We start from the raw sequence: 21,690 nt of genomic DNA, 5'->3' as shown, positions 1-21,690 counted from the left end.
TGTGCACATGTACCCTAAAACTTAAAGGATAAAAAAAAAATAGTTTCTTCACATACAAGGGCCTCAATAAACACTTGTTGAATCAAAAAATTCATTTTGAGTTTTGTGCTGGTGCAGCAGGGATATTATTTTTGGAAACATTTTCAGACGTATTTCTATATTCTGACGATTTTTGCCTTCGAGACTTCACCCTGACTAAAGCAATGAGTTTTAGTGCTTTAGAGAGAGAAGACATACCTGCTAAATCAATAAACTCGTTTCTCCAGTTTGACTGTCAAAGTAGATTTTTTTGCTTAAATCTATATCAAGAAAATAAGGATTGTAAATCAGACTTTGTGAGGACAAACAGGAGCTTGAGTAAAAGCAAGAGTGAGAGAGAAATAACTTTCTGAGGCCTTTTGGAATACCAGAAATCAAACCTGGAGGCAGCGCATTATGGCATTCCTGTTCCTTCCAGAAACGTGGAGTGGACACCTGCACCTATGCCGGCAGGAAAGTCAGCTGTGCAGTCAGGGAGAAGGAGGGGTAAGGAGAGAAGAAAGAGAAGGGGGAGCAGCACACAATGTAGGGCCAGGAGACTCTGCAAGCCAATTCCTTCAAAACTTGTAAGATGGTTCCGGGGAAGGAGACAGGAAGCAATCCTGAAAGACTGGCATTTCCTCCTCTCCTTGGAGCTTGTGCCTTGAAATGGGGTTTCTCAAAACATGTTGATGGATATTGCATGTGAGAAGAACATCAGGAGCATAGCTCCTTTTGCTGGATGTGCAGTCATTTAGGGCAGTGGCTCTGAAACTTCAGGACACGTCAGAATCTCCTTGAATAAACGTCAAGAGCTTTAAGATACAGATTGCTGGACCACTGCCCCACCCACAGTTTCTTCTTTGGTTGGTCTGGGGAGATGCTGGTGTTTGTGGTCTGGGACCATACTTAAAGAATTACTGCTCTAGGGGAAGACCTCTGCCCTATGCTGGACAAGGATAAATTGACAACTTTGGAAGCAGGGGGCAAGAGATTTTTTTGGCACCATTTCTGGGTCCCTTTGATCTTCCTATGCCATAAAAAGAAACTGGAAATTCCTCTGAATTCACTTAGAGGAATTTTCTCACTTTAGTCACTGAGAATACAGTGGACTAAACAAACTTGGGGTTAGGATTAATATAACCCTGAAGGCAGAGAGTGTGAGAATGGATGCTGGAGGCAGGCACTTCAGGAATAAGTTCTTCTCTGGCAAGAGAGTTGGAATCTAAGTGATAGGGTATTTTGACTGAAGAAGTGAAGATTTAGCTAAGAAAAAAATTTTAATTTTGTAAATCAGTCTAAGTTTCTTGGTTGGTACTTACATCTATTTTACTTATTTATTTTCTGCTCACACTGTCTTGGATGGGAGACTATGTGAAAGACGGACTGTAAATGAAATTTGAAAGCTGCACTTTTTTTCTCTAAACATAGTTAGAATATGGTGTCTGTAAAGCTGAGATCTTACTACTTTCATTCACTTGTTACTATCTGCTTCTGCCCATTCAATTGTAAGTTCTTTAAAAACAAGGACCGGCTGGGGGCGCGGTGGCTCACGCCTGTAACCCCAGCACTTTGGGAGGCCGAGGTGGGTGGATCATGAGGTCAGGAGTATGAGACCAGCCTGGCCAACATAAAGGAAACCACGCCTCTACTTAAAATACAAAAAAAAAAAAAAAAAAAAATTAGCTGGGTGTGGTTACGGGAGCCTGTAGTCCCAGCTACTCGGGAGGCTGAGGCAGGAGAATCACTTGAACCCAGGAGGTAGAGGTTGCAGTGAGCTGAGATCAAGCCACTGCACTCCAGCCTGGGTGACAGAGTGAGACTCCATCTCAAAACAAACAAAGAAACAAAAACCCACAAAGTCCTTGCATGTCTTGCTGATTCAAGTAAGTGCTTGATGGATATTTAATAAATGAATAAATAGAAAAGAAGGATCAAAGTGTAGTAGAAATGGTCACCAATGATATGAGGACATATAAAGAAAGAGTACATAGCCATTAAATTATTTTCAAAAATATCCAAAGTTATATAGAACTCTTTATATTATAATGTTAACAGTAAGAGTTATAATTCGATATGTTCTCAATATGCAAAGAGGAACTTCTCTGGGAAAAGCACACCCAATGTAAACAGTTACTCTAGGAAGTGGGTTCATGGGTCATGTTTATTTTCTTCTTTATGCTTTTCTGCTTTTGCTAAATTCACCTATTTAATGTTGGCACAGGCTCTTCGATGAAAAATGCTATGCCAAGTGAGTGCGCATGAATATTGTCCAACGGGCCCCTATTAAAGGAACATTATTGTAAATGAAAGTTATTGCTTTAAGGAATGTAGCCATGAGAGCTGCAATGATGAGAGCACAGGGAAGTGGGAATGTAATTTAAAAGACCAAGCAAACCGTGGCTGCACAATACAAGCTAATTCTGGTGATGGTAAATAAAATAGTCCCTTGTTATTCTCATCAACTCAAGCACTTCCTGCAGCCCTGCCATGCCAGAATGCAGGGAGCTAGCAACCGAGGTAGATGTCCATGGCAACTGGGGGAAGACTGCCTCATCCATAGTCATGATCTTTCCATTTCAAACCAAGCAGAGGTGTTTCTTATACACATAGTGCACAAGGAAATGAAAAAGCATTTGAGAGTTCTAATGCTTTCCTGCCTTTTCTCAAAGGGTTCATAGGCAGGCCAAGAATATAGATATAGATGTAAATGTAGAGGTTGATGTAGATGTAGGTATAGATATGTGGATGTAGAAATTGGTATAGGCATATATGGAGCTGGAGATGATGCAGAGTTAAATATATAAATGTAGGTATAGGTGTGGATGTAGATGATGTTGATGTAGATATACAGATGTAGATGTAGGTGTAGGTGTAGATAAAGATGACGTAGATGTATAGATGCAGGTGTAGGTGTAGATGATGGTGATGTGGACACTCAGATGTAGATATGGTTGTAGTTGTAGATGTAGGTGTAGACGATGTTGATGTGGACATACAGATGTAGATGTAGTTGTAGGTATAGGTATAGGTATAGGTGATATTGATGTAGATATACAGATGTAGATGTAGGTGGAGGTGGAGATCTAGGTGTAGATGATGGTGATATAGATATACAGATGTAGGTGTAGGTGTAGAGGATATAGATGTAGGCACTCAGATGTAGATATAGGTGTAGGTGTAGATGATGTCAATGTAGACATACAGATGTAGGTGTTGGTGTAGGTGTAGATGATGTTGATGTAGATATACATACATAGGTGTAGGTGTAGGCATAGAGGATGTGATATAGACACTCAGATGTAGATGTAGGTGTAGATGTAGATGATGTTGATGTAGACACTCAGATATAGGTATAGGTGTAGGTGTAGGTACCCCATGATCTGTCTTCTACCAGCTTCTCTGGCTTCCTCTTTCTCTTATTCTTCGTGGATTATAAATTCTTTTGTCTCTTGTGCACATATTGTGCTGCTTCATGTCCTATTGCCTTTCTTTATGTCATTTCTTCCACCTGGGAAACACTTTTCTTCCTCTCCAGGGCCAGACCCAGTGGTCACACTTTCAGGAAGACTTTCCTTTACTGTTTGGGCAGAGGGGTGGGTGCCCTCTCCAATCCCACAGATTCTGTGTTTTTCTCTGCCTTAACACTTATCACACAAGGAGGTCATTGCCTTCTGATGGGGACTGGGATTGGAAGGAGGCTGAAGAGCATAATAAGGTATTTCTCCAATGGAGGTCCACAATTTTCTAGGCCATTGCTACTCTACCCCTGAGCATAGCCAGGGATTTTAGTGCCCATGAGTTTGTATTTATAACTGTGTTGGCACCAAGGAATGCTTCTTTCACTGTCACAAGCTAATAGGAAATGTATTTGGGTGAAGTAACTAATAAATGATGTGCTTTCACCTAGTGGAGGCCGGATGGCACCACGGTGTGCAGTACCAGCGAAGTTTCGTAGCTGCTCAAATAGAGGGAAGTGGTGGGAGATGCTGGGGCTCTGGGACACAGAGAAGCCCTCCTCAAAGGGATTTTCCTAACTTTATGAGATTTATGGTTGCAAAACCTCATCCTCTACCTCATTAACATGCAAGTTTAATTTAAGTTCTATTGGTTTTGTGGTTTCCATAGTACTTAAAGATGTATACCATGTTATGAGATGTGTACCAGGCGTGAGAACTGAAGGAATTTGTGCTTAGTTTTAAGTCTTTAGGTAGTTACCATCACAGCACAATAAGTTACCTGATGAGGATGATGGGGAGCCCCTGCCCCCTCTAATAAAAGGACGTTTAGGAAACGTATGTTGGGTGGTTAATCGCGTGACCTCTAGGAGCTAACTGATTAGTTTCAAATTCCTCCTCCTCTACTTACTTTCTGAATGGCCTTAGAAAAACTTCTGAAACTTTTTGAGCCTTAATGTCCTCATTGGAAAATGGGGTAAATATTGCTACTTTCTTTATATGGTTGTTACAGAATTTTATTTTATTTTATGTTTTAAGAAATAGGGTATTGCTCTGTCACCCAGGATGGAGTGCAGTGATGCGATCATAACTCATTACAGCCTGGAACTCCTGAGCTCAAGTGATCCTCCCACTTCAGCCTTCCAAGTAGCTGGGATGGCAGGCCTGCATCACCATACCTGACTGAATGTTATAGGATTAAGTGAAAGAATTCATGTGAAGTGGTTAGTACAGTGAGTCATGCTGATTGCAAATGAAATTCATGTTATTAATGTTATTCAGCAACTTCAGAGCAGATGCTATACCTTATTTAACTCTGTTCCCCTGAACAAAATCAGGTGCTTGGAATATATGAAATATATAAATGTTTATTAAAATAAAATCCTCTTCTCCACCATAGTTTCTGGCAAAGGGGTTTCCCTACATGGAGGCATAGATTCACTGTGACTCCTAAGTCAGCTCCGACTGAGACAGAACCTATGTTCCCAGCTCTGTCTTTCAATAATTGGATCTTTGAATGATGCAACAGGAGCTCATGACTCCCAGAACCCAAAATAGCTCCCAGAAGTCTCTTTGCTGCCAGTCTGACCTGGGGCCTTTTGTTTAGAAAACGATTCTTTAGTTTTAGAAATTGTATCTCAGTGTCTCTCTACATGCTAGCTTGTTAATCCCATCCTTACCCCAGCCTCTTTGTGTTAACCCGATATTTTTATAGACTTTTGCATTAATCCCCATGCCCCAGTTCCAGCCATTTTCTTTGCCACATCTGCCAGGCCTGTGGCTCCTACATACAGAGGGCCCTGCAGTCTCGGCTTGCTTCCACCAGCCCTCCTCGAAGGGAATATTCCTAACTTTATCCTAGTCCAGTGGCATGGCTTGCAGATGATGAATGTATGCCCATGAAACACATTGCTTGAATCCCCTCCCCTGTGAGCTTCCTGTTACCTGAATGATGTCTAGACTCATCCCAACTTGAAGATTCTGCCCAGCTCACCCACTAGAAACTTCTAAGGCAGTCATTGGAACCTGACCAGATGTCTAACATAGGGCGTCATTCCAGGGTCATCTCTTGAGCTGTTCTCTAATTTCCCCATTCTCTTTGCCTGCCTGAAGTTTCCTTTAGTATGAAGATGGTTTGCCCTAAAGTCTCAAAACAGTAAAGCTCATCATAGATAAGAGTAGTGGGGGAAATCACAGAGTCAGAGTCCTGGAAATAGCCATACTCATTCAGGGTGTGATGCAGAGGCAATTTCTCTGGTGACAGGCTCATTGTTAGCATGGGCAATCAATGGAAAGTTAGGCACAGGCCTGAACAGGTGTCTGAAAAAATAAGAACACATGTGCCCACTAAACCTGTGTGGAGATTTTCAACACTGTTAGTAAAGAGAGAAGTGAAAAATCAGGAACAGGATGATTTAGTATTTTATACTCGTTCAGTAGGCACACATAAAAAATCTGCAAATGTCAATTCTGGAAGGGATGTGGACACATAGGTACTCTCAATTTTTGCTGCTGGATTGAGCTTGGTGCAGTTTCTTTGGGAAACAGGTCGGCATTATTTTCTAAAATGAAATACATACCTTGTAACATTTGCAATTCCACTTGGAACTACTTGAGAGAAACAATTACACATATCCAACAGAAGACATGCAAGAATGTTCATAGCTTCCCTGTTTAGAAGAGAAAACCTAGAAATGATTGAATGCAAATCACCTGGAGAGTAGACTAATCAATTGCTGTGTATTCCCACAATAGAATAATTTTCTACAATCCAAACCAGTATACTCTAGTGATAGATGAAACTGTGGATGAATCCTAGCAAGGTAGCATAAGTGAAAAATCCCCAAGGATTATACATGGCATGATGCCTGATATATAAAATTTTAAATAATATAAATAATATTGTTTATGTCTGTGTGAATATGGGTGGGGATGCAGAGCAAAATCATATCAATATATATGGTTAATCCCATCATTACCCCAGCCTCTTTGGGTTAACCCCATATTTTTCTATGATATATTATGGTGATATGGTTTGGCTCTGTGTCCCCACCCAAATTCAAATATGTATATTATAAAATTATAACATATGTATATCAAGTCCTCCTAATAGCTACCCTCCCCTCCAGACTGGTGCCCTCTTCACTCCCACCAGCACCTGGGGCCCACACTGGTTGGCTCCCATGGTGCCCTGTCTGCAATGTGCCCCCCAGCCCCAGGGGCTTGGCAGAGCTGCACCATCCTTGCAGGTGGGTGTTGTTGTGTAAGTTATTTTTGTACATGTTCAGGTGTGGGTTCTAAAGCCTCAGCCCTTCTCCCTCAGCCTCACCATATTAATTGTACAGAATATTTCTTTATTGTTATTATTATTATTATTATACTTTAAGTTTTAGGGTACATGTCCACAACGTGCAGGTTAGTTACATATGTACACATGTGCCATGTTGGTGTGCTGCACCCATTAACTCGTCATTTAGCATTAGGTATATCTCCTAATGCTATCCCTCCCTCCCCCAACCCCACAACAGTCCCCTGTGTGTGATGTTCTCCTTCCTGTGTCCATGTGTTCTCATTGTTCAATTCCCACCTATGGGTGAGAACATGTGGTGTTTGGTTTTTTGTCCTTGTGATAGTTTGCTGAGAATGATGGTTTCCAGCTTCATCCATGTCCCTACAAAGGACATGAACTCATCATTTTTTATGGCTGCATAGTATTCCATGGTGTATATGTGCCATATTTTCTTAATCCAGTCTATCATTGTTGGACACTTGGGTTGGTTTCAAGTCTTCGCTATCGTGAATAGTGCCGCAATAAACATACGTTTGCATGTGTCTTTATAGCAGCATGATTTATAATCCTTTGGATATATACCCAGTAATGGGATGGCTGGGTCAAATGGTATTTCTAGTTCTAGATCCCTGAGGAATTGCCACACTGACTTCCACAATGGTTGGAACTAGTTTACAGTCCCACCAACAGTGTAAAAGTGTTCCTATTTCTCCACATCCTCTCCAGCACCTGTTGTTTCCTGACTTTTTAATGATCGCCATTCTAACTGGTGTGAGATGGTATCTCATTGTGGTTTTGATTTGCATTTCTCTGATGGCCAGTGATGATGAGCATTTTTTCATGTGTTTTTTGGCTGCATGAATATCTTCTTTTGAAAAGTGTCTGTTCATATCCTTTGCCCACTTTTTGATGGGGTTGTTTGTTTTTTTCTTGTAAATTTGTTTGAGTTCATTGTAGATTCTGGATATTAGCCCTATGTCAGATGAGTAGGTTGCAAAAATTTTCTCCCATTCTGTAGGTTGCCTGTTCACTCTGATGGTGGTTTCTTTTGCTGTGCAGAAGCTCTTTAGTTTAATTAGATCCCATTTGTCAATTTTGGCTTTTGTTGCCATTGCTTTTGGTATTTTAGACATGAAGTCCTTGCCCATGCCTATGTCCTGAATGGTATTGGCTAGGTTTTCTTCTAGGGTTTTTATGGTTTTAGGTCTAAAATGTAAGTCTCTAATTCATCTTGAATTAATTTTTGTATAAGGTGTAAGGAAGGGATCCAGTTTCAGCTTTCTACATATGGCTAGCCAGTTTTCCCAGCACCATTTATTAAATAGGGAATCCTTTCCCCATTACTTGTTTTTGTCAGGCTTGTCAAAGATCAGATGGTTGTAGATATGCGACATTATTTCTGAGGTCTCTGTTCTGTTCCATTGACCTATATCTCTGTTTTGGTACCAGTACCATGCTGTTTTGGTTACTGTAGCCTTGTAGTATAGTTTGAAGTCAAGTAGCGTGATGCCTTCTGGCTTTGTTCTTTTGGCTTAGGATTGACTTGGCAATGTGGGCTCTTTTTTGATTCCATATGAACCTTAAAGTAGTTTTTTCTAATTCTGTGAAGAAAGTCATTGGTAGCTTGATGGGGATGGCATTGAATCTGTAAATTACCTTGGGCAGTATGGCCATTTTCACGATATTGATTCTTCCTACCCATGAGCATGGAATGTTCTTCCATTTCTTTGTATCCTCTTTTATTTCCTTGAGCAGTGGTTTGTAGTTCTCCTTGAAGAGGTCCTTCACATCCCTTGTAAGTTGGATTCCTAGGTATTTTATTCTCTTTGAAGCAATTGTGAATTGGAGTTCACTCATGATTTGGCTCTGTGTTTGTCTGTTATTAGTGTGTAAGAATGCTTGTGATTTTTGTACATTGATTTTGTATCCTGAGACTTTGCTGAAGTTGCTTATCAGCTTAAGGAGATTTTGGGCTCAGACAATGGGGTTTTCTAGATATACAATCATGTCATCTGCAAACAGGGACAATTTGACTTCCTCTTTTCTTAATTGAATACCCTTTATTTCCTTCTCTTGCCTGATTGCCCTGGCCAGAACTTCCAACACTATGTTGAATAGGAGTGGTGAGAGAGGGCATCCCTGTCTTGTGCCAGTTTTCAAAGGGAATGCTTCTAGTTTTTGCCCATTCAGTATGATATTGGCTGTGGGTTTGTCATAGATAGCTCTTATTATTTTGAGATACGCCCCATCAATACCTAATTTATTGAGAGTTTTTAGCATGAAGATTGTTGAATTTTGTCAAAGGCCTTTTCTGCATCTATTGAGATAGTCATGTGGTTTTTGTCTTTGGTTCTGTTTATATGCTGGATTACATTTATTGATTTGTGTATGTTGAACCAGCCTTGCATCCCAGGAATGAAGCCCACTTGATCATGGTGGATAAGCTTTTTGATGTGCTGCTGGATTCATTTTGCCAGTATTTTATTGAGGATTTTTGCATCAATGTTCATCAAGGATATTGGTCTAAAATTCTCTTTTTTTGTTGTGTCTCTGCCAGGCTTTGGTATCAGGATGATGCTGGCCTCATGAAATGAGTTAGGGAGGATTCCCTCTTTTTCTATTGATTGGAATAGTTTCAGAAGGAATGGTACCAGCTCCTCCTTGTACCTCTGGTAGAATTCGGCTGTGAGTCCCTCTGGTTCTGGACTTTTTTTTGGTTGGTAAGCTGTTAATTATTGCCTCAATTTCAGAGCCTGTTATTGGTCTATTCAGAGATTCAAATTCTTCCTGGTTTAGTCTTGGGAGGGTGTATGTGTCGAGGAATTTATCCATTTCTTCTAGATTTTCTAATTTATTTGGGTAGAGGTGTTTATAGTATTCTCTGATGGTAGTTTGTATTTCTGTGGGATCAGTGGTGATATCCCCTTTGTCATTTTTTATTGGGTGTATTTGATTCATCTCTCTTTTCTTCTTTATTAGTCTTGCTAGTGGTCTATCAATTTTGTTGATCAGTTCAGAAAACCAGGTCCTGGATTCATTGATTTTTTGAAGGGTTTTTGTGTCTCTATTTCCTTCAGTTCTGCTCTGATCTTAGTTATTTCTTGTCTTCTTCTAGCTTTTGAATGTGTTTGCTCTTGCTTTTCTAGTTCTTTTAATTGTGGTGTTAGGGTGTCAGTTTTAGAACTTTCCTGCTTTCTCTTGTGGGCATTTAGTGCTATAAATTTCCCTCTAGACACTGCTTTGAATGTGTCCCAGAGATTCTGGTATGTTGTGTCTTTGTTCTCATTGGTTTCAAAAAACATCTTTATTTCTGCCTTCATTTTGTTATGTACACAGTAGTCATTTAGGAGCAGGTTGTTCAGTTTCCATGTAGTTGAGTGGTTTTGAGTGAGTTTCTTAATCCTGAGTTCTAGTTTGAGTGCACTGTGGTCTGAGAGACAGTTTGTTATAATTTCTGTTCTTTTACATTTGCTGAGGAGTGCTTTACTTCCAACTGTGTGGTCAATTTTGGAATAGGTGTGGTGTGGTGCTGAAAAGAATGTATATTCTGTTGATTTGGGGTGGAGAGTTCTGTAGATGTCTATTAAGTCCGCTTGGTGCAGAGCTGAGTTCAATTCCTGGATAATCTTGTTAACTTTCTGTCTCGTTGATCTGTCTAATGTTGACAGTGGGGTGTTAAAGTCTCCCATTATTATTGTGTGGGAGCTTAAGTCTCTTTGTAGGTCACTAAGGACTTGCTTTATGAATCTGGGTGCTCCTGCATTGGGTGCATATATATTTAGGATAGTTAGTTCTTCTTGTTGAATTGATCCCTTTACCATTATGTAATGGCCTTCTTTGTCTCTTTTGATCTTTGTTGGTTTAAAGTCTGTTTTATCCGAGACTAGGATTGCAACCCCTGCCTTTTTTTGTTTTCCATTTGCTTGGTAGATCTTCCTCCATCCCTTTATTTTGAGCCTATGTGTGTCTCTGCATGTGAGATGGGTTTCCTGAATACAGCACACTGATGGGTCTTGACTCTTTATCCAATTTGCCAGCCTGTGCCTTTTTATTGGAGCATTTAGCCCATTTACATTTAAGGTTAGTATTGTTATGTGTGAATTTGATTCTGTCATTATGATGTTAGCTGGTTATTTTGCTCATTAGTTGATGCAGTTTCTTCCTAGCCTTGATGGTCTTTACAATTTGGCATGTTTTTGCTGGTATTGGTTGTTCCTTTCCATGTTTAGTGCTTCCTTCAGGAGCTCTTTTAGGGCAGGCCTGGTGGTGACAAAATCTCTCAGCATTTGCTTGTCTGTAAAGGATTTTATTTCTCCTTCATTATTGAAGCTTAGTTTGGCTAGATATGAAATTATGGGTTGAAATATTCTTTTCTTTAAGAATGTTGAATATTGACCCCCACTCTCTTCTGGCTAGTAGAGTTTCTGCTGAGAGATCAGCTGTTAGTCTGATGGGCTTCCCTTTGTGGGTAACCCGACCTTTCTCTCTGGCTGCCCTTAACATTTTTTCCTTCATTTCAGCTTTGGTGAATCTGACAATTATGTGTCTTGGAGTTGCTCTTCTTGAGGAGTATCTTTGTGACGTTCTCTGTATTTCCTGAATTTGAATGTTGGCCTGCCTTGCTATATTGGTGAAGTTCTCCCGGATAATATCCTGCAGAGTGTTTTCCAAGTTGGTTCCATTCTCCCCCATCACTTTCAGGTACACCAATTAGACGTAGATTTGGTCTTTTCACATAGTCCCATATTTCTTGGAGGCTTTGTTCATTTCTTTTTATTCTTTTTTCTCTAAACTTTTCTTCACACTTCATTTCATTCATTTCGTCTTCCATCGCTGATACCCTTTCTTCCAGTTGATTGCATTGTTTACTGAGGCTTGTGCATTCGTCACGTAGTTCTCGTGCTGTGTTTTTCAGCTCCATCAGGTCCTTTAAGGACTTCTCTGCATTGGTTATTCTAGTTATCCATTCGTCTAATTTTTTTTCAAAGTTTTTAACTTCTTTGCCATTGGTTCGAACTTCCTCCTTTAGCTCAGAGTAGTTTGACCTTCTGAAGCCTTCCTCTCCCAACTCGTCAAAGTCATTCTCCATTCAGCTTTGTTCCGTTGCTGGTGAGAAGCTGCATTCCTTTGAAGGAGGAGAGGTGCTCTGATTTTTAGAGTTTCCGGTTTTTCTGCTCTGTTTTTTCCCCATCTTTGTGGTTTTATCTACCTTTGGTCTTTGATGATGATGATAACGTACAGATGGGTTTTTGATGTGTATGTCCTTTCTGTTTGTTAGTTTTCCTTCTAACAGTCAGGACCCTCAGCTGCAGGTCTGTTGGAGTTTGCTGGAGGTCCACTCCAGACCCTGTTTGCGTGGGTATCAGCAGTGGAGGCTGCAGAACTGTGGATATTGGTGAACCGCAAATGCTGCTGCCTGATTGTTCATCTGGAAGTTTTGTCTTAGAGGGGTACCCAGCCGTGTGAGGTGTCAGTCCGCCCCTACTGGGGGGTGCCTCCCAGTTAGGCTACTCAGGGGTCAGGGAGCCACTTGAGGAGGCACTCTGCCCATTCTCAGATCTCAAGCTGCGTGCTGGGAGAACCACTACTCTCTTCAAAACTGTCAGACAGGGACATTTAAGTCTGCAGAGGTTATTGTTGTCTTTTGTTTGTCTGTGCTCTGCCCCCAGAGGTGGAGTGTACAGAGGCAGGCAGGCCTCCTTGAGCTGTGGTGGGCTCCACCCAGTTCGAGCTTCCTGGCTGCTTTGTTTACCTACTCAAGCCTGAGCAATGGCAGTCGCCCCTCCCCAGCTTCGCTGCCACCTTGCAGTTTGATCTCAGACTGCTGTGCTAGCAATGAGCAAGGCTCTGTGGGCGTAGGACCCTCCAAGCCATGTACAGGATATAATCTCCTGGTGTGCCATTGGTTAAGCCAGTTGGAAAAGTGCAGTATTAGGGTGGGAGTCACCTGATTTTCCAGGTGCCGTCTGTCATACCTTTCTTTGACTAGGAAAGGAAATTCCCTGACCCCTTGCACTTCCCAGGTGAGGCGATGCCTCGCCCTGCTTCGGCTCATGCACGGTGCACTGAACACACCGTCCTGCACCCACTGTCCAGCACTCCCCAGTGAGATGAACCTGGTATCTCAGTTGGAAATGCAGAAATCACCTGTCTTCTGCATGGCTCATGCTGGGAGCTGTATACTGGAACTATTCCTATTTGGCCATCTTGGCTCCACCCCCCTGTGCAGAATATTTCTATTGAATTTGAGACTGTCCTTTCCTTGGCTTTATATACATTAAACAGATGTGAATCTTAAAAATATAGATAGATAGATAGATAGATAGATAGATAGATAGATAGATAGATATGGTTTGACTCTGTGTCCCCACCCAAATCTCATGTCAAGCTGTAATTCCCAGGATTGGAGGAGGGGCCTTGTGGAGGTGATTGAATCATGGGGGTGGACTTCCCCTTGCTATATTTGTGATAGAGTTCTCATGAGACCTGGTTGTTTGAAAGTGTGGGGCACCTCCCTCTTCACTCTTTTGCTCTTGCTCCAGCCATGTAGGATGTGCTGGCTTCCCCTTCCCCTTCAGCCATGACTGTAATTTTACTAAGACCTCCCTTAGCCGTGCTCCCTGTACGGCCTGCAGAACTGTTAGCCAATTAAACCTCTTCTCTTTATAAATTACTCAGTCTCAGGTAGTTCTTTATAGCAATGTGAGAACAGACTAATACATATATGTTTGTTTGTAGGAGTATATGTGTGTTTATACATACATACGTATTTCCACCTTCTTTCCAAAACACTTCCATATTTTGTGAGAGTACATAAAAACAATATCAAAGTATATAAAAGTTAACAAAAAGGGGCAAGATGGACTTGGAATACTAGCCAGGATACTTCAGAGTGACAGAACCAACAGGATATATCTGTATACAGATAGACGAGAGGGGATTTATTAGGGGAATTGTCTCACACAATTATGGAGGCTGAGAAGTCCCAGGACAGGTCAATTGCAAACTGGAGACCCTGAGATGCTGGTAGTGTGGCTCAGTCCAAGTCCAGAGGCCTCAGAACCAGGGAAGCTGATGGGTGTAACTTTCATTCTGAGGCCAAAGGCCTGAGAATCCAGCGTGGCTGCTGGTATAACTCCTGGAGTTCAAAGGCCAGGGGGCCCAGGTTTCTGTTATCCAAGGCAGAGGATGAGCATATTCCAGCTCCAGGAGATAGACTGACACATTGGCCTTTTTAAAATTTTTGTTCTCTCCAGGTTCCTAGTAGATTACATCGTGCCTGCCCACATTAAAGATAGATCTTTACCTAGTCCACTCTGACCCACATGAGAATCTCCTCTGGAAAAACCCTCATAAACACACCCAAGATAATTATTTACCATTTTTTCTAGATATTTCTTAATCCAATCAAGTTGATATCTAAAATTAACCATCACACATGATATTCAGAATGTTGATCACCTTAAGTTAGGAGAGGAAGTGAGATAGGAGGAATCATGGTCTGCTCAGTATGGGCTGCTGTCAGGGTGTCAAGGTCCTGGGTTTTGTTTAGGGTAGTGGGTACACTAGGGCTTAACACACAATTATAATAACTAACTAAACAAAACTAGCTGACTGTGTCAAAACAATGATGAGTGCATGCCATGACCCAAGATTATTATTAATTATTTCCTGGGCACCTGATATGGTTTGGATTTGTGTCCCCGCCTAGAGCTCATGTTGAATTGTAATCCTCAGTGTTGGAGGAGGGCCTGGTGGGAGGTGACTAAGTCATGGGGATGGATTACCCCTTATGTTCCTATGATGTGCGTGAGTTCTCACGAGATCTGGTTGTTTAAAACTGTGCAGCGCCTCCCCCTGCTCTCTCTCTCTCCTGCTCTGCCATGTAAGGATGTGTTGGCTTTTTCTTCACCTTGTGCCATGATTGAAAGTTTCCTGAGGCCTCCTCAGCCATGCTACCTATACAGCCTAAAGAACTGTGAGCCAATTAAACCTCTTTTCTTTATAAATTACCCAGCCTCAGGTAATTCTTTATAGCAATGCAAGAATGGATTAATACAGCACCTGAAATCCATAGGAAAAAATAGTAAATCAAAATAAAAACTAAAGAACAATGAACAAACAAAACTCAAACTCAATTCTTGTTACTGTGAAAATGGAATTGCATAATATATACATAAACGGTGCACCATAGTGCTGGACACCTGGAGTGGGAATCTTTTTTCTGAAGAGCGTAAAATAAACTTGTCTCTTACATGTCCTTGGCCATCTTGAGGGTAACAGGGGTTCTGGTAGGAAGCCACTCATAGCAGTGCCATCAGAGTTCTGGGCAAAAGCATGGGTGTGGGAACAAGACTCCTATCCTGGAATGAAATGGAGCAGATCTGGAATCTGCAGAACAGGACCCAAGACAGGTCTAAGCAATTATCAGGAAGCAAGCTAGGAACAGGGAGTCATGGTGAGGCAGGAATGAACACATGATAGGCACTGGAGCCTCGAGGGATTGAGTCACTTGAGTGAGGGGCACTAAAGCCAGGTAGGGTGTGCCCAGAGCACAAGCATCCAGGTGGGAAGCTGGGGCCTGAGACCTCACCTCCATTCTGCTAGGTACTACTCTGTGTTCTGCGGTGAATTCATTTCCTCTGTCCCCTTCAGTTTCTTTTCCCATAGATAGAAAACATAAAATAAATATAAAATATACAAAACCATGTAATTTGTATATTTCGAAGAAAATAATATAATATAAATGAATATTATAATATGGAAATTTCCTCATTAGGTTGCCATCAGCATTAAAAGAGTTAACACTGGCCAGGTGCAGTGTCTCACAGCTGTAATCCCAGCACTTTGGGAGGTGGAGGTGGGCAGATCACTTGATATTGAGAGTTCGAGACCAGCCTGACCGATATGGTGAAACCCTGTCTCTACTAAAAATATAAAAATTAGCCAGCTGGTGGTGGCACACACCTGTAATCCCAGCTACTTAGTAGGCTAAGGCAGGAGAATCGCTTGAACCTGGGAGGTGGAAGTTGCAATGAGCCGAGATCATGCCACTGCACTCCAGCCTGAGCCACAGAGGGAGACCCTGTCTCAAAAAAGAAAAAAAAAAAAAAGAGTTAACACTTATGAAGCCCTTACATAGTGCACACACTATACAGAGGGAGTGCTGAATACATTTAAAATTCTTTTATTATTGGAATTACTATAAACTCTAAGTCGTTCTTTTATGGAATGCCCTTCCAGCAGTTTTGGATCATGTGTTTATTGGCACAGGAGAAAATGTCTAGCCCCAGATTTGACCCACTGTTAACGCTTCCCGGGGTAGCAGACTCCTCTCTGCTTTCCTAGGATACTGTTGAGGGCAGAAAGTGAAGTGTTATTGAGACTAGTGTTCAGATCTAAGCTCTATCACTCACTTGCTCTGTGATCTCTGACAGCTTACTTCATTACTCTGAGCTTTAGCTTCTATCTTCGTGGCAAAAACAATGCAATATACTTTAAGATTTTCTGTAAAGATATTAGGTAATACAGGCAGTCTTCGCTTTGCAAGGTAATGTAAGACCATAAATCTGACTGCAAACAGTGTTAATTTAAACCAATGCAAAAGTTATGATTCTTTCATGACATATGAACATTTTTGTCAAAACATTCAAAACTATCTTACTGTCACTTATAGATATATGAGAAAATAAAACTTAGTAAAACCAATATTATTTAGTAAACTGCACTTTAAAATATCAGAAACATGGAGAATTATGAGGTTTTATTTATTTGTTAGAAATCTGCCAAGAGCCTTTGAAAACTGTTTGCTTTCTTTTCATCCCTTATGATACAGAGCAAGCATCTTTTCCATGCCTTGACATATAGCCATTCTCTTTGCTAAGACTGGATCAACTTCCAATGTTTTGTCCTTAGTGCTTTCCATGTTGTGAAACATCTCTGAGAGTCCTTTTAGTGGGAGATATTTTGCCAACCTTCCTTCCTCCAGGAAATGACGTCCTTTTTTGCCATTGATGTCAACTATCCTCTGTCCCTGAGCTCCCCGATTGCACATCTGGAGTCTCTCGAAGGCTGAGTGTTCACGTTCCCTCTGTCAGCTATTTCTTCTACAACCTGATTTACATTTTATTCAATTTCACTTCCAGCATTATCACTTTCCATTTCCTTGCTGCACTTTTATCTTTGTTGGCCAATTCCCTCTTTTGATTACCAATGTTGCATATAGGAAAATAAAAAATAGTACCAAGCTCAATGGTAAAATATCATGCCAGTTTATCATGGGGGACAAGAGACAATATAACTACATGCTCTCCTGTCTGTGCATTGCAGAGTTTGTCTCCAGAACAACGACAACAACAAAAAACCCATGTGTAAATTTTCAGGCCAAACCATAGGCAATTACAAAGGCTTTACCTGGCAGACCTCAGGGGAGCGTTTTCCTCCCTACATCTGCACAGCCAGTGCTTTGCAGACACTGTAGGGAGTTTCAGTCAAGGTCTCACACCCCCTGGGCAGCCATTTTCTTATGCGTTTTTGCACTGCCAGCCCAGATGATTTCATTCCTATGTATTTTTATCTATGGTCCTCTTCAGGGGCCTCTGCTGAGGTCTCCTTATAGAGGAGATGGGGAGGAGGCGGAAACCCTGAAGGCACTTTTCCCCATTCTAACTCACTACCCAGTATTTCTCCACTCCAAATCCTCCCTCATCTTGCCTCCTAGCCCCTGGGTCAGTAAAATTACAGGAGCCGTTTGTTTGGAGATCCTTTAACTGTGAAAATGATGCCCCAAAATGTCTATGCTGACCCTCGACTGGAACACCGTTCCACGGGAGAAAACAGAACAAAGGGGAGTCAGCACTTTTTCTGGTTCAGCCTTTTGCTTATACCATTGCAGTAAGTGATTAAAGCCTTGATTATGAATTCTGTTTTGGCTTGTTGCCTTGTATCAGCTACTCTGGCACCTGGCTACTCAGCTATGTCTCCAGCTAGACTAGCTCCTGACAAGTGTGACCTGAATAACAGGTGTTCAGGGCCAAACCACTGGCAGACTTTGCAAGAAGTGAAGTGATTGGTCACTGATCATGATGCACATCTAGTATTTATGTAGGGATGTGTGAACTGAAGAGCTAACAGTGAAGTCAAAGTCATTTTGTTGGAGGGACAGGTATTATATCAGCCATAGTAAATGGAATCTATGCATGTCAGAATTGAGCAAAATGAGGACTGCTTTTCTGTGTAATTGCTTGATGTTAGTACCAAGCACATAGAAGGAATTCAATGCAATTTGGCTCTTCCCTTACCCCAAATTCCTTAGGCACATCTCTGCCCATTCCATAATGAAGCCTCTGTGTCAGCCTGCATTCCAGATGGCTAATGTTTCAGATGGACAGCCAATGAGCATTGCAGCCTTAACACAAGCATGAGCTCACCCCAGATGGAGTGTAGGGCCCCAGACGGGCCTTCACAGTCAGCTCTGTTCTGTCATATACATCTATTTCCATACTCAGACATCAATTTTAACTAGTTCAGTGTCCATCACTCACCCACACTTATGACTTCTTGACCTGGATCCCCTAAGGTGCAGTGCTATTCTGGTGACCCACAAGGGAACATCCTGGTGAGTCGGTGCCTTGATGAGAAGCTCTGTCTCCTGCACTGACACTGCACACATTCATTCCTGTTCTCCCCATGGAGATTTCAAGTGATGCAATACCTATTGTTTGATTGATTCATCGATTTCACTGAGTCATTGATTGATGTGTTCTTCTGTTCATTTTCAAATACATACAATTAATACTATTAATAGTATTTAATTAATTAATTAATTAATACTTTTAACCATCTAATATGTGTTGGGAACCATGCTTTGTAATTTACTGAAACAGATTTTGAACAGGTTTCCTTATCTTTCCGTTTCTCCAAGTGTACAACAGGACAATACTAGAATCTTCCACCAGGGATGTGAGGGAGGCACAGGCCATGGATGGGATGGGCTGGGAACTGCTCCTGGCTATCAGGAGGCTCTGGAGGTGTCAGCCGTTGTTGCTGATCCTGCGGGGGTCAGCCTCTGCCTGCAGCCCCCTCACATTCCGATATTCCTCGGTAAGCTCCGTTTTTGGATTCCTAGGGCAAATTGTGTTTGATGGTGTCTACAGTGAGCAGAACTGACACACAAATCTCTGAATTTGAAAGATGTTTTAAAATTGCATTTGAAGTCATCGCTGAGCATCAATATTTCACCCTGAAAGGAAACTAAAGCATTTTCTGTCTATGTTCAGAGCAAGCTAGGACATCCTTCTCTTTCACCTGACTTCTGTAACTGTGGTCCTCAGCAAGGATCAATCTCTGAGGCGAGAAAGCACAAATCATTTGCTCCAATTAAGGCAAACAGAGTGCGGGCTGCCAAGCAGGGCTCCAGAGCCTTGAAAGGGATCCTTTCAGGAGCTGCTAATCACAGCCTGCCCAGCTGCTGGCAGCTCCTCTGCAGGCGGCCCAGATCGATGCCGCTCTCCAGCACTGCTAAGGAGAGAGAGCCTGGACAGCGCCTCCAGTCACCACTGCCACAGCCATCACTGCAGCAGCCAAAATGAGTTCACATTAGTCCACGGCAGTTTATTGAAGGCACAGCTCATGGACTGCATGGGAAAATGCCCACTGTCCCTAATGGGAATGTAGCTGCTGTGCAGAGGGAAGAATGTGTCCTGGGTCCACTTATTTGGTAAAGGATGGATTCCTCCCTCTCTGCCTTCATATTGTCTTCACAGACTCAGCTTTTTTCAACAGGCAAGAAAAACAGTCTGTCCAGAAAACCTTGGTGTAGAGAAATGTGTGAATGACAGGTGATATATCACAGGCTTTTCAGAATGTCAGAACAAAAGGAGATATTATTTTTGGTCTTTTATTTGTATAAATTTATGGGGTACAAGGTGCAATTTTGTTACATACGTAGATTGATTGGTAGTGAAGTTAGGGCTTTTAGAGTATCCATCACCCAAACGATGTGCATTGTGCCCATTAAGTAATTTCTCATCAACCACCCTCCTCCCATCACCTCACCCTTCCAAGTCTCCATTCTCCATTGTCTATTTCTTTTATTATTATTATTGTTATACTTTAAGTTCTAGGGTACATGTGCACAACATGCAGGTTTGTTACATAGGTATACATGTGCCATGTTGGTTTGCTGCACCCATTAACTCATCATTTACATTAGGTATTTCTCCTAATGCTTTCCCTCCCCCTGTCCCTTACCCCACAACAGGCCCTGGGGTGTGATGTTCACCACACCGTGTCCAAGTGATCTCATTGTTCAATTCCCACCTATGAGTGAGAACACGCAGTGTTTGGTTTTCTATCCTTGCAGTAGTTTGCTCAGAATGATGGTTTCCAGCTGGATCCATGTCCCTGCAAAGGACATAAACTCATCCTTTTTTATGGGTACATAGTATTCCATGGTGTATATGTGCCACATTTTCTTAATCCAGTCTATCATTGATGGACATTTGGGTTGGTTCCAAGTCTTTGCTATTGTGAATAGTTCTGCAATAAACATACGTGTGCATGTGTCTTTATAGTAGCATGATTTATAATCCTTTGGCTGTCTATTTCTTAATTTTAGAGATGAGCAAATTGTGGCCAGAGAGAAGCGTCTTAAGGACTCCCTTCCCCCAAGAGCCCAGAATAGAATAAGAATGTTTATCACAGAGCAGGCTCTGCCAAAGATGTTCTATGGGAGGTGAGTTATGCTGGAAGCAGAAGCAAAGGTTTGTACTTAAAACAACAGGCAGAAAATCTTGCGTTGCACACACTAACAGAAGTTTCTTTCTTTAGGCAAATGCATATTTTGAATCTCTGAGAAAGGATTAAGTAAGTATTATTTCATAAACTTAACTTTCCAAGGAATATTTTTTCCAAGAAACTCCCATTGGGAAAATCCTGATTCAGTGAAGTCACCAGGCTCAGACATTGGCTCGCACCCTGGTAAACCTTTTGCTGGTTGACCATTGTTTTACTTTTAAGGGTAAATGACTTAAGTATCTAATTTTTTTTTTTTTGCAAAATGAATATAAAATAACCAATTTTGAGTTGTTTTGATGAAGAACTAATTTTTAAAATGTGTAGAAAAGGAACAAAGACAATGCAATGTATAATGGAATGATTTCACCAAATGATGTCAGAAGAACTGGACATCCACATGCAAAAATATATATATATATGTAGACACATACCTTATACCTTTCACAAAAATTAACTCAAAATGGGTCATTAGACCTAAATGTAACACACAAAACTATAAAACTCCTCGAAGAGAACGTAGGAGAAAATCCAAATGATCTTGGGTATGGTGATAAGTTTTTTTTCATGAATCACCAAATGTGTTATTCATGAAAGAAAAAATTGATAACTGGCATTTCTTAACACTAAAACTTCTGCTCTATGACAGACCCTGTCAAGATAGTAAAAAGGCCACAGGCTTTGAGAAAATATTTGTAAACCATATATCTGATAAAGAACTTATATCCAAAATATTTTTAAAAGCCTCTTAAAACTCAACAATAAGAAAATAACCCATTTAAAAAAGAGACAAAAGGTCTGAACAGACACCTCAACAAAGAAGATGTACAAATGGGAAATAAGCATTTGAAAAAATAATTACCACCATATACCATTAAGTAATTGCAAATTTAACAACAATGAGATGTCACTATACACCCAGTAAATGGCTAAAATGTAAACACAACAGCAAATGCTGGTGAGGCTGTGGAGCAACAGAACCTTTCATTCATTCCAGGTACAAAGGCAAAATGGTATTGTCACTTTGGAGGATGGTTAGGCAGTTTCTTACAAAACTAAATATACTCTTATGATCTGATCCAGAAATCATGCTGTTTGGTATTAACCCAAAGGAGCTGAAAACTTACATCC

This window comes from Pan paniscus, chromosome 6 (genome assembly GCF_029289425.2).
Source record: "Pan paniscus chromosome 6, NHGRI_mPanPan1-v2.0_pri, whole genome shotgun sequence".
NCBI lineage: Eukaryota > Metazoa > Chordata > Mammalia > Primates > Hominidae > Pan > Pan paniscus.
The sequence above is the reverse complement of the archived record's forward strand: the minus strand, read 5'-3'. Positions refer to the sequence as shown.